The sequence below is a fragment of the Apium graveolens genome, chromosome 10 (assembly GCF_009905375.1).
Source record: "Apium graveolens cultivar Ventura chromosome 10, ASM990537v1, whole genome shotgun sequence".
Classification (NCBI taxonomy): domain Eukaryota; kingdom Viridiplantae; phylum Streptophyta; class Magnoliopsida; order Apiales; family Apiaceae; genus Apium; species Apium graveolens.
The window spans coordinates 102,607,605-102,621,567 of record NC_133656.1 but is presented as its reverse complement, the minus strand read 5'-3'; the positions used below and the strand labels follow the sequence as shown (position 1 = coordinate 102,621,567).

General features: G+C 40.1%; 1 non-coding gene across 1 annotated transcript; it reads left to right on the top strand.

Moving 5' to 3' along the window:
• Positions 1-11,755: 11,755 nt before the first annotated feature.
• On the top strand, positions 11,756-11,862 carry LOC141694859 (small nucleolar RNA R71). Its single transcript, XR_012564141.1, has one exon. It is a non-coding gene; the product is annotated as a small nucleolar RNA R71 (small nucleolar RNA).
• The last annotated feature ends 2,101 nt before the right edge of the window (positions 11,863-13,963 follow it).

Here is a 13,963-nt window from a genome sequence, read left to right as displayed (position 1 = left end):
AAGAGTCACAGGCGTCACTTTCTTGATTGCTCTAGTCTTTATTTCTTTGGCTTGTTGAAAATAGGAAAGTTTAGTTCAGGAATTGGCAAACTATCCCAGTCTATTGGCTCATCCTTTGGAATTATAGGCTCACCATGAATATTCCTAGTTGGATCCAACACCTTGAATTTTTCATGTACCACTGGTGGCTTGGATGGCTGAGTTATGGATGTAGACTGTTTGGGAATATAATCTTCCATTTCCTCATCACTGAAGTCTAATTTTCTCTTGATTCTTTGCTTGTACCTTGATTTCTTTATCTGTTGGGGTTCTTGTTGCATTTTCTGATTTTGAGGTTCAGCAATCACAGATGGTTGTGCAGAAATCTCAGTTGTAATCTTCACATCTTGAAGTTTGGCCAAGATAGCAGCTTGCTCCTTCTTTTGTCTGAGCTTCTTAGCATCTAAGGTAGTTTGCTTCTTTTCTTGCCTGATTCTTTCCTTCTCTTCCTTTTTAGCTTCTACAAACTGAGGGTGTCTAGCCACCACACAGATTTCCTTACCATTTCTGTAGATCTTTGCAATTCTTCTTTTAAGTACTGAATCAGCTGGATCTTTGAAAAATGCAATTGACCTAGCCAACATTGTCTTCTCATCTGGCCTAGGTGTCTCATACACAGTATCCATAGAATTTTTGTCTGAGAACTTTGAGTAGTTTCTTTTAGGCTTCAAGACCAGATTTGCCTTTGGAGACTTTATGCAAGAATTTTGGCCTTTTTCCAGATAACTCAAACTCATCTCATTTATATAAATCTGCTTGACTTGAGAGTGATGATTAAAGATTTTATCTGGTTTCTGAATTGGCCCAAATTTCTGTTGAATTTCTGCATCTATTCTTCTCCACTTATCATCAAATTCCTTTTCAACAACTTTGACATCAATCTTTTTTAACATATCATTTGACTCCAGTTTTGCTGCTGCTAGATTGATGAGATCAATGCTGTCCACAGCTGGTGGCTTAGAGAAAGCAATTGCAGGCATAATTACTTTGCTGACTTGAATGTTGAGCTGTTTCTCCCCTCACTTGATGAACCTTTCTCCCCCTTTTTGTTAGCATCAAGTTGTTGAGTGGAAGGGAGTTGAACAACCACCAACTGTTGGAGCAGAGTAGTCTGAGTTTCCTGATTAACAAGTATTTTGGCCAATGACTTCTCCACATCAGATAATCTAGATTCCATGTCCTCAACCTTTCTATTTAGATCAGCTTCCTTCCTCAATTTCTGAGCTATCTCAGTCATGGTGGTTCCAGGAAGTCTAGCATCCAACCTTGCTATGAAATCCTGTTTTACTTCAGAAACTTATTACTTTATTTCATCCGCGCTTTGACTATGTTGGAGAGCTTAAATCTTGTGCAACTGTAGAGCTTCAAGATGTGCTGTAAGTAATCTCTTTGTACTGGCATTTATGGATGTTTGAATGGCTGTTTGGGTGTCATGAATGAGCTTGAATAATGTGGATTGGAGATGTGAGTATGAATATTCTTTGGTTAGCATCCATGAGGGAATGTCTGCATCTCCCCCTATGCTCATGCTGTCTTCCTCATCATCCCCTCCAGCATCCCCAAAAGAGTCTTCAGCCAGTTCAAAACACTGCCAATACTGGATGGCATAACAGTGATTGCATCCTTTGCTCTTTGTAGAGAAGCAGTTGTGTGCACTAGATTGAGCATCTTTTCAGCCCCCTCATTGCTCTGTACAGCTAGAGTTTGATAAGCTGTAACAGGATGATTAAATGTCTCAGCATCTAGGGAGATAGAATCTATGACAGCTTGATATTCTTGCTGAAATAGTCTCTCCCTTTCTGCATCACTGACATTCATTGACTCACTAGCAATGGTGTCCACCCTTATCACTCATGTACCTGCATTTCTCTCATAATCTCTCTTTTGTTGCATCAAGGGCTCCCCTTGGCTTCCCACCCTCACACCCTCACCTTCACCATCTAAGGTGGGACTCCTCTCACTCACTTTTTCCAGACCTGAAGAAATGGTCTCCATTGGTTCACTCATTTTCTCTCCTTTTGCCTGGGAGCAACCCAGCCTCTCACTCAATTCACTCCCTACCCTCAGTCCTAATAGTGATTGTACTACTTGTCCACATCCAGTGAGTGTGTGGGTGAATTTGGTGTTTCAGGTGCTCCAATGACTAATGATTTTAGCTGTGACTCCACATTTATTGGAGCCACATCAATCTGACTTTGAGATGGTGCAGGGACTAGGTCTTTAGCTCCATTTTGCACTGTGTGTGTGCCCTGTGCATCCCCAAGGGTTTTAGATCTTTTCTTTCTAGCATAAGTCTGTGGTGAACTTGTGTCCCTAACCATTTTGGCCTGTGCTCCTGGTTGGGAGCTTGTTTCAATAGTAACATCCTTTTAGGAGGATGAAACTAGGATTGAGCTAATTTCCTTATTAACAACCACAGTTTGTTGGGAAACTGTGGTGTGGCTAGTGTTAGTCGGTAAACACGCGCTAATATTACACGTAAGTATACGCGTTCGCAAGTAGTATAAGATATAAATCAGATTCGATCCCAGAGAGACTGTATTGGTTAAGTAATCAATTCATGCACTTAAGCAACAATGTATGGTTATTATTCAATTGTAAGACGATAACAAAGTGAGGTTGTTTATAACTAAGAATTTAACTAATTATTAAAACTACGAGAATAAGATAGATTGAGTTAATATATATGACAAACATAGGATTCTAACTTCATTAAGTACTTTATTCAATAGCCGTATTGTTCTTAACCTTAGCATGCAATGGTGATGACACTAATCAGACAACACGAAACTGATAAACGCCAACTTTCGTTGCACGAGTACCATTCTACCAGACATCCACAAAAGAGATAGAAGCTGAATAGGCACCAATTATATTGAGACCCTATATATCTATAGAATTTGACAACATAACAGTTTAAGCACAAGTTATCTATCTTGATTACATAGGGCAAGTAAGATGGTTCAAATTACCTACGAATCATGTATAACAATACATTAACCTATGCTAGCATGGCAAGTTCTAAATCCTTCAATTCACTTTCGCTTCATTAAGAATTAACAAACTATCTTATAAGTTCGCGATGCTCACAAGACGAATACGCACAACCATAACCAGGATATCATACAATCACCACACACTAAGGCATCGAAACAATTTAACTAAAGAAATCCATAAATAAATCCGCTAGAACCCCACGATAACGATTAGCCCATAATCGAACTCATCGCTAACGCGGGTTCCAATGAAAACATGATATAGCAAACGTAGTCTTTATATGAATAAATAAACCAAAGTACAAACAAGAGTAAAGGTTCAGCAAAAACAAGAAACAAGCATCCAAATTATAACTTAAAACAAAGATTCACAAGAATAAACTAGATCGTCTTCGCCTTGTTGAATTGTGCCCAAAAGGTCTCTTACCGTCTTCTCCTTCCTTGATGTCTCTGAAAAACGACCTAAGTTATGTTTATATAGCAGTCCATGCATCCCAGGAGTCCAGCAAATCGAATTGTAGTTGAATCAGGATTTTAATATCCCGACCCAGTGCGGCCGCGCGCTTCACCAGCGCGGCCGCGCTGACTTCCTGTTCTCCCGGCGCGGCCGCGCAACACCAGCACGGGCGCGCCTTCCTTCTGCCAAAAATTCTTTTTTTTCTTCTTCTTTATTCCTTGCAGTTTCGAGCCAATATTTCAAGCTTTCATTCCAACACATCCTAAACAGCATATTAGCATCAAAATAATGCTAATTCACCTGATTCTCGAAGTTAAGCCTGAAATGCAAAAAACACTTGAAAATACGTTAAAACACAAATAACTTGAGTACAAATACACCAACTTAAAGCTTATTAGAGCATAAATAAGTGTCATAAATGCCACTTAACGCACCCCTAAACTTGAATCGATGGTTGTCCTCAAGCATAAACAGACTCAAAGAACAAGAAATAAAAATACATGAATGCAACTAATATGAATGCATCGATCCCCAAAAAATAATTAACCAATCAACCAGCAACACCTCAGCAAATGCAAATATTCGCATAAAGATCCATCAAATCTCACAAATCAATCTACACACCAGAGACGTGCGTGTGTGCAAAATCTTACAGATATACTATCGCAACTAGATCGATAATCATAACTCACTACTTATTAAAACAATCACAAGTTTATAAATTTAATAAAAACTAGACTCAAAATAACTTATAACACTTCAATTCTTATATAGGAGTTAACATGTATTCATGCTTTTATTCACAACAAAACAACACAAATATATTTATTTGATCGTGCAATGAGTGAGGTCCACAAAAGACTTATACAATAGCACCCATGTAGCGAGCGTTAGGTTAGCGGATCCCATACTATAGAAGCCTTAGGTCACTAGGCACAAAGTCCCCTTAGAACTTAATAACTCGAGTACTAAAGAGCCCACTCGTGATCAATTATACATAACACTTTTGCTTTTTTTTTTCTTTTTTTTCTACATTTTTGTTCTCTTTTCTTTTTCAACAATTTCTGAATGAGTGCGTTTCGTTCCATCTCATTCAACCCTAGACTACTCATAAAAATATGAGCTGGCTACTAGCCATTTGACACCTAGCCACACAACTAGCAATGAAATCCAAATTCTCCAATTTTTAAATATCCATGTCTTTTATTATTAAGAGCATATCCTAGATTTTAAATATAAACAAGTGATTAAACCTCGATAGTCAAACAAATCATGACTATGATCTAGCACTCTAGCAACCTATAAGACTTAGTAAAATACAAGTGTCTCTAGCATGCAAATCAATCCAATAAGACTCAATATCACTAAATACAACATCACCACACTAGCATCAATATCACCAATTAATTAGAAAAATTATCTAAGGGAATCATATTATAATGCAAATGCATGAAACTACATGAACAAACTATCATAAAAACTACCAAATTAAAAAAAACTACATGGAAAAATATATGCAACTATATGAAATAAAACTATCATGAACATGCAAACTATATGAGACTCATACAAACTATATTCCTTCAACTACTACCCCCAAACTTAAAATATTCACTGTCCTCAGTGAAGGTAATAGTAAGGAATCAGGCATACCTACTGTGAATCAGAATTCTCACCCTCAAGGGGTGGAGTGTCAGGTTTGTCCGGAGGTGGATACATGGAATCCTCACCAAAAACTGGTCACTGAATGTCAACTCTGGTGGCTCTAAATGCGGTCCTAAGTGCCTGGGTGAGATCGCGTGCAAAACGACTATGGATGTCGTGCATCGCATTCATCCTCCTCGCAAGACGCCTATACTGCGTTGAACTCAAACCAGCTCCCATCTCTGCTCCTGCTACCTCCTGCTGCTGCTGTGATCCTAAAGGTCCAGCCTCCTCTCAATAGTGAGCTCTTCAAGCTGCTCTACGTGCATGCTAAGAACCTCCTGCTGTAACTGCTTCCATAGGCACACCACCTGGAAAATGATCATATGAGTAACCAAGCCCCTTAGGATCGGGCTTCCCTCCATACCACTCAACCATGCTATGCAGTGTAGAACTGTCAATAGGAGCACTAGGGATCTGAAGCTGCTCATATGCGGGCCAATGAACACCAACTGCCACGCACAACTTCGTCATAATGGACGCATAAGGAATAGCCCCAGTAGTTACTCCCCTCAAAAACCTCAGGATCCCCTGATATATCACCATCCCCAAATCAATTTAATCACCCTGTAGAATACCCCAAACAGATGAGCACGCTCCACCGTAATCTCATGCACATGCGAAGATGGCATGATGTTAGCACAAATAAACGAGTTCCAAGCCCGTGCATACCTGTTCATGCATGATGCAGGGAACGTGGAGTAATAAGTAGTGCCCCTCTTGAACTTCCAATGAGTCTCAGGCACACAGAGAGTTGCAACGATGAGATCCAAATCGAAGTCCTCAGGAGTCTTATCATTCCAAGTGTCCTGGCCCACCTTCCTCACAGGCTGCTCAATCACTGTCCTAATAGCCTCGGCACTATACTCAACAGTCCTCTCTCTCACCACCGTAAAACCATTCTTCTCTGCCTTAGCATTGGCGTAGAACTCCCGCACAACACTCATGGGCACAGCAGCGGGAGCCTCACAAAAAGGAACCCAGCCTATCTCCAAAATCATCTCCAACAGCTTACCATCGTTCCCTAATGGCAGAAATCCTCTCTCCTTAGCAATAGGCTTCGAGAGAATCCTTGTGTACTCCTCCTCAGCCTCAGGAGTAGAGAACCTGGGCCTCACACCACTCGCAGTAGAAGAATCGGTGACGCTGCTTCCAACTTGAGTCCTCTGTCTTTTGGGTGCCATCGGGATTGAAAAAGAAAGATAAAAAGCTTAAGTGTTTAGAGAGAATTTGTGTTTGAGAGTTTGTGGATTGGTGGAGAAGTTGTATGCAAGTGTATGTATTTATAGGTGGATGGGTGTGAATTTGATAAGGAATAGAAGTGGGAATTGATTAAGGGAATCATGGGAATAATGAAATTGATTAGGAGAGAGAATTATGGGATATGGAAGAGTAAAATTTGGGTTAAAACTGATTTTGGACTTAAAATCCCGATTTTCTCTAATAAAACTGCTGTTTTTATTTTTTTCTGAACAAGGAACCAGCGCGGGCGAGCGCTAGGACAGCGCGGGCGCGCGCTAGGACAGCGCGGACGCGCTGTAACTCTGGAGACCGGCGCGGGCGCGCGCTAGGACAGCGCGGGCGCGCGCTAGGACAGCGCGGGCGCGCTTGGTTTCTGGAAAAATGGCGCGGCCGCGCGCTTGGCCAGCGCGGGCGCGCCCAACTTCTGTACTTGGCCCTGAATTTTTTCTTTTTTCTGAATTTTTTGTGTTTTTCTCCTTTTTACTTGCTTCCTCTACCTACTAATGTATAACATACTTGGGTTGGCTCCCAAGAAGCGCTTCTTTTACGTCGCTAGCTCGACGTAGAATCTCGAGATGAAGTGGACAATAAAACGGCACTAACCACCTCGCGGGTTGCCGTATCACCATAATAATGCTTCAACCTTTGACCATTTACCTTGAATGCTTGTTCCGGATCATTCTCAAAAATTTCTACTGCTCCATGTGGAAATACAGTTTTGATTATGAAGGGCCCTGACCATCTTGATTTCAGCTTTCCAGGAAAAAGACGGAGACGAGTTGAATAAAAGAACTTGTTGCCCTGGCACAAACTTCTTGAGCACTAGGCCCCAATCGTGCCACCTCTTGAATTTCTCCTTATACATCTTATTGTTCTCATAAGCTTGAAGTCGAAACTCGTCAAGTTCATTCAATTGAAATATCATTTTCTTTCCAGCTGCATCCAAGTCCAGATTTAATTTCTTCAAAGCCCAATAAGCTTTATGTTCGAGCTCCACAGGCAAATGACACCCCTTACCATAAACCAACTGAAATGGCGGCATTCCTAATGGAGTCTTATATGATGTTCTATATGCCTAAACAGCTTCATCAAGCTTCAAAGACCAATCCTTCCTTGATGGACATACCATTTTCTTCAAAATGCGCTTGATCTCCCTGTTAGATACCTCAGCTTGACCATTTGTCTGAGGATGATAAGTCGTAGCAATGCGATGATTCACATTATACCTCTTCATTATGGCAGTGAACTTGCGGTTGCAAAAATGCGACCCCTCATCACTGATTATGACTCTTGGAGTTCCAAACCTTGTGAATATATGCTTGTGAAGAAAATTAAGCACCACTTTCACATCTTTTATTGGAAACGCCTTAACTTCAACCCATTTTGACACGTAATCAACTGCCAACAGGATATACTGATTGTTACAAGATGAAAAAAATGGCCCCATGAAGTCAATTCCCCAAACATCGAAGACCTCAACCTTGAGAAGCACATTAAGAGGCATCTCATCCTTCTTAGACATATTACCCACCCGTTGACATCGATCACATTTCAAAAGGAACTGATGAGCATCTTTAAATAATGTTGGCCAAAAGAAACCTGCTTGAAGAACACGAGCTGCTGTCTTTTCTCCACCATAATGTCCTCCATAAGCCGTTGAGTGGCAATCTCGCAAGATCCCCCCCGTTTCACTGTAAGGAATATATCTCCTGATGATTTGGTCAGCTCCTTGGCGAAAAAGAAATGGCTCATCCCACATATACCACTTCACTTCATGAAGAAACTTCTTCCTTTGAGTATAAGATAAGTCGGGAGGCATGATGTTACTCACAAGGTAGTTCACAATGTCTGCAAACCACGACTCTTCTTCTTGCACTCCAAACAGCTACTCGTCGGGGAAAGACTCATTTATCAAAGTCTTGTCCAATGAAGTAGCATTAGGATTCTCTAAACGCAAGAGATGATCAGCAACTTGATTTTCAGTTCCTTTTCGATTTTCAGTTCCTTTTCTATCCTTGATCTCCAGTTCAAATTCTTGGAGCAAAAGAACCCATCGAATCAATCTAGGCTTCGAGTCCTTCTTCGAGACGAGATATCGAATTGCACCGTGATCAGTGAAAACTATCACCTTAGTCCCAAGTAGATAAGATCGAAATTTCTCAAAACCGTAGATAATAGCCAAAAGTTCTTTCTCCGTAGTAGTATAATTTAGTTGAGCACTGTTGAGGGTCTTACTAGCATAGTAGACCACATGAAATATGTTGTTCTTCCTCTTCCCAAGAACTGCTCCAACTGTATAATCACTTGCATCGCATATCATCTCAAAAGGCTCATTCCAATCAGGTGCGGTTATGACAGGTGTCGTGATTAAACTCTTCTTCAATGTCTCAAAAGCTGCAAGGCACTCGTCATCAAATTTAAAAGGAACATCTTTCTCTAAGAGACTGCACAAAGGCTTTGAAATTTTCAAGAAATCTTTGATGAAACGCCTGTAGAAACCCGAATGACCAAGTAAACTGCGAATTCCCTTAACAGAAATAGGTGGAGGAAGATTTTCAATGACCCCCACCTTGGCCTTATCCACCTCGAGACCTTTACTAGAAACCTTGTGCCCGAGAATTATGCCTTGATGCACCATAAAATGACATTTCTCCCAATTGAGAACCAGATTGGTCTCAACACACCTCTTGAGAACGTGTCCCAGATTCTGCAAGCATTCATCAAAAGAATCGCAAAAGACTGAGAAGTCGTCCATGAACATCTCCACATTCTGGCCAATCATGTCGGAAAAGATGGCCATCATATATCTCTGAAATATGGCTGGTGTATCACACAAACCAAAAGAAACTCGTCTGAAGGCGAAAGTACCAAATGGACAAGTGAAGGTAGTCTTCTCCTGATCTTCTGGAGCGATACAAATCTGATTGTAACCCGAATATCCATCCAGAAGACAGTAATACTCATGACCGGCCAACCTGTCAAACATCTGATCAACGAAGGGAAATGGAAAATGGTCCTTCCTAGTGGCTTTGTTCAGCTTCCGATAGTCCATGCAGACTCTCCACCCCGTGACTGTCCATGCAGGAATAAGCTCATTCTTCTCATTTGCCACCACAGTAATTCCACCTTTCTTTGGTATACATTGAACCGGGCTTACCCATGAACTGTCAGAGATAGGATAGATGATCCCTGCATCTAGCCACTTCAAAATTTCCTTCTTCACTACTTCCCTCATGATAGGATTAAGTCTTCTTTCCTGCTCGACTATAGGCTTGCTACCTTCTTCTAGCAGAATTTTATGCATGCAGTAAGAAGGGCTGATTCCCTTGATATCCGCTATAGTCTATCCAATTACTGATTTGAACTCTCTCAGAATCCTCAATTGCTTTTCCTCATCACTACCTGAAAGGTCAGATGCAATAATAACAGGCAGAGTAGATGCATCACCTAAAAACGCATACCTTAAATGCTCAGGTAAAGGCTTAAGCTCAAGAGAGGGGGCTTCCTCAATAGAAGGCTTGAGGCATTTAGGAGCTTTGTTCAATTCTTCCATTCCAAGAGATTCAAAAGGTATATCAATCTTTCTTTTCCAGGGAGAAACATTCAAATATTGCAAATGTTTTTCACCTTCGTCATCTTCACTATCGGAATTCCCCAATAAGGCTTTTTCTAAGGCTTCAGACCTTAGCAATTGATCAAGTTCCGATATGACCACCGAATCGACCAACTCCACTTTTAAGCACTCCTCATTATCAGTAGGAAAATTCATAGCATTGAACACATTAAAGGTAACATCCTGATCCAGCACTCGCATTGTAAGCTCACCCTTCTGCACATCGATCAAGGTTCGGCCAGTTGCCAATAAAGGCCTTCCCAAAATTATGGGAATCTTCTTATCCTCCTCGAAATCAAGAATGATGAAATTAGCAGGGAAAATGAGTTTATCCAGCTTGACCAAGACATCCTCCACAATTCCTCGCGGATATGTAATAGAATGGTCGGCCAACTGCAAAGTCATATACGTCGGTTTAGGATCAGGTAGATCCAACTGCTTGAATATTGACAAAAGCATTAGATTGATGCTAGCTCCCAAGTCACATAAGTAGCTGTCAAAAGACACTTTTCCAATAGTACATGGAATAGTAAAGCTTCCTGGTTCTTTAAGCTTTGGAGGCAACTTCTGTTGTAGCACAACACTGCATTCCTCCATGAGAGCGACAGTCTCTAAATCATCTAGCTTCACCTTTCGAGATATAATACCTTTCATATACTTTGTATAACTAGGCATCTGGTCGAGAGCCTCAACGAAAGGTATGTTGATATAAAGTTTCTTGAACACCTCTAGGAACTTCTCGAATTGCTTGTCAAGCTTTTTCTTTTGCAGCCTCTTAGGAAAAGGCGGTGGAGGATCGATCTGTTTCTCCCCTGTATTACCCTCAGGCAGAGTGTGCTCAACAGTAGTCTTCCTTGGTTCCACTTCTTCATCTTGCTGCTTTGCTTCTTTCTCAGCCCAGGCTTCTTCAGTCAACTCTTGAGTTTGTTCAGGATTCACAACCTTCCCAGACCTCAAAGTGATTGCGTTTACCTGCTCCTTAGCTTCCTTCTTTCTTGGCACTTTAGTGTCACTAGGAAATGTACCAGGTTGATGATTTAGCAAGGCATTGACAATTTGCCCAATTTGATTTTCCAAGGTCTTGATAAATACAGCTTGACTCTTGCATATAAGTTTCAACTCCTACAATTCAAATTTTTCATTAGCTTGTTGAAGCTGGAGTTGTTGTTTTGGTGCATACTGCAGTTGCTAAAAACCAGGGGGGTTGTACTGCTTAGCTGGATACTGCTGATAAGGCTGTTGAACCGCATTCTGAGTGTTGTTCCAACTGAAATTAGGATGATTGCGGTTGTTAGGATGATAGGTGGTTGGCACAGGTTGTTGCGATCGCTGGAAGTTGCTCACAAACTGAGCTGATTCATTATAAATTGCGCACTGATCAGTCTCATGGGCACCAGCATAAAGCTCACTGACACTAGTGATTTGATTAACTCCATAATTAGCCAAAGTGTCCACCTTCATTGTCAAAGCCTTAAGTTGGAAGCTATAGTAGTTGCTGCGTCCAACTCCAGAATTCTTGCTACTTTTCCCTGAGTCAGTCTCTAGGAAGGATTCTGGTACTCATTAGCAGCCATTAGTTCAATAAGTTCATAAGCTTCATCGTAGTTCTTAGCCCATAAGGCTCCTCTTGATGCTGCATCAAGCATGGGTCTAGAAGTAGCACCCAATCTATTATAGAAACAGTTGATAATCATCCAATCAGGCATGCCATGGTGTGGGCACTTCCTTAACATCTCCTTATATTCATCCAAAGCCTCACACAAAGATTCTCCAGTTTGTTACGCGAACTGGGTAATAGCATTCCTGATTGCTGCAGTTTTCACCATTGGGAAGAATTTAGTGAAAAACTTTTGAGCGAGATCTTCCCAAATGGTGATAGATCCTGCTGGTAGAGAGTGTAACCAACACTTTACCTTGTCCCTCAAAGAGAATGGAAAGAGACGTAGCTTGATAGCATCTTCAGTCACATCATTGAACTTGAAAGTATCGCAGATCTCGATGAAATCCCTGATGTGCATGTTGGGGTCTTCGGTAGGAGAACTATAACGACTCGTACATTTCTGTAATATTTAAATGTGTAATTACCAATTAAGTAAATAAATAAACTATGTGTATGGGTACTGTCAGCTGGATGTTATTTTTGTTAATATTTTTATTAAGTATGTGGATTGTTGGTATTCGAGGATCATTTGTGTATTTGATTGTGACGCTGTGTTATTTGTTTTATGGTTAAAGGTGATTTTATTCAAAATTTATTTCCATAAATATTTGGATTGTCTCTAAAATTATTCTTATCACTTTATAATCTTATTTATTATTTTTAGGAGTTTATAAAATTTAGAAATCAATATTTTATTGATTATTTATCTTTAAATGATTTTCAGATTTCATTTAATTGTAAAATCAGTATTTAATTTCAGAATTCTTCAAAATTATGAAATCCATATTTTATTAATTTTATAATATTCTGAGAATTTTAAAATTTGTTCGGAAATTATTGGGATTAAATTAACCCGCGCATTGTTTCGTTTAATCTTAAAAATGCGGGTCCGATTAGAATTTCAAAAATGGTTTATAAATTCCGGAAAATTTTATTTTATTAACCTCTAATTATTCCGAGACCTTTAAAATTATTTTTGTGAATTCTCGAGTTATTTTACCCGTTAAATATATCGGTAAATTGTGATAGTTCTCGGGTTAGTAATCAGATAAGGGTTAGTATTTTGTCATTTTATTTTTCTTTCCCTGTTTTTACTTCAACAGCCGCCTGTCTCTCTCTTCGTGACTCCATCCCCTTCAATTTTTCTCTCTAATCTCTCATGTCAGTTCCTCTCTCAACAAATCTCTCTCTCCACTGTTAGCATCTCTCTGTTTTTCTCCTTCCGGTGAGTGGTTGCCGACCCTTTCCTCCCTTCCTTTCTTGTTGCTATTTTCTTCTCCGATTTCCTTTGTATCGCCGCCGCCGGCCTCGCTTTTTCGGCGGGTTATGGTGGCGCGTGTGCCCCTAATTATGCGTGCGTATGTATTTACCCGTGTGTGTGTATTTACTTGTGTGTGTGGGTGCGTGATTGGCATGGGTTGAAGTCTCTGTATTGGCTGTTGTCGGTTTCTGGTCACCTATTCATTTTCCTGCGATTCGCCGGTATTGTGCCTGAGCTCGGTTGTTATGTTATTGTTTGTTATCTCCCCGAATTACTATTCAAATATTAATTTTGCTTTATTGAATTTATTTTTTTTTGCAGGAAAATATTTGACTATATTCGTGATTTGAATAAAATATTTTGGTGCGAGAATTATATTATTAATCGACGAAATTTACGTAGGATGCCCGGAATTTACAGGAACTCGTAAATTTTATCGCCGTCGGCGATGAGCTTCGGCGAGCCGACGGTGGAATATGATGATTCGATCTGAGTCCTACGATTTAAAACACAAGATATGAATAAAAATTGTAAAATACGGATTAAAACATAAAAATACGGATGATAACAATTAATAATTGTATTTAATTGGTATTGGTGAATTTGCGAATTGACGTTGTTGACTGAAGTGGGTGATTGGATTTTGGATTGTGATTGATTGCGGTTGTGATAGATTTGACGTCGAGACGTTCGACGGGTTAGCCGATAATTAAAGGAGGTGCTGCCCGATTTCTGGAAAATTAAACTACGGAAATACGAGGCCGTACCCAATGACTATCAGAACGTCGATCGGTTATATGTAGCTACTTTATACGAAACATGATTATGTGTTGTGATAAAATACTTTACGAAAATTGATAACCCTGATTTCATAAAAGGAAAAATATACCTATTTTCTGGAAATGAACACCGAACCGGCTTTCGAAGACGTGAACCCTACTTGATACGTGTATTATTATATTAAGAATGTTATGAGCCGGGTTTTTTAAAG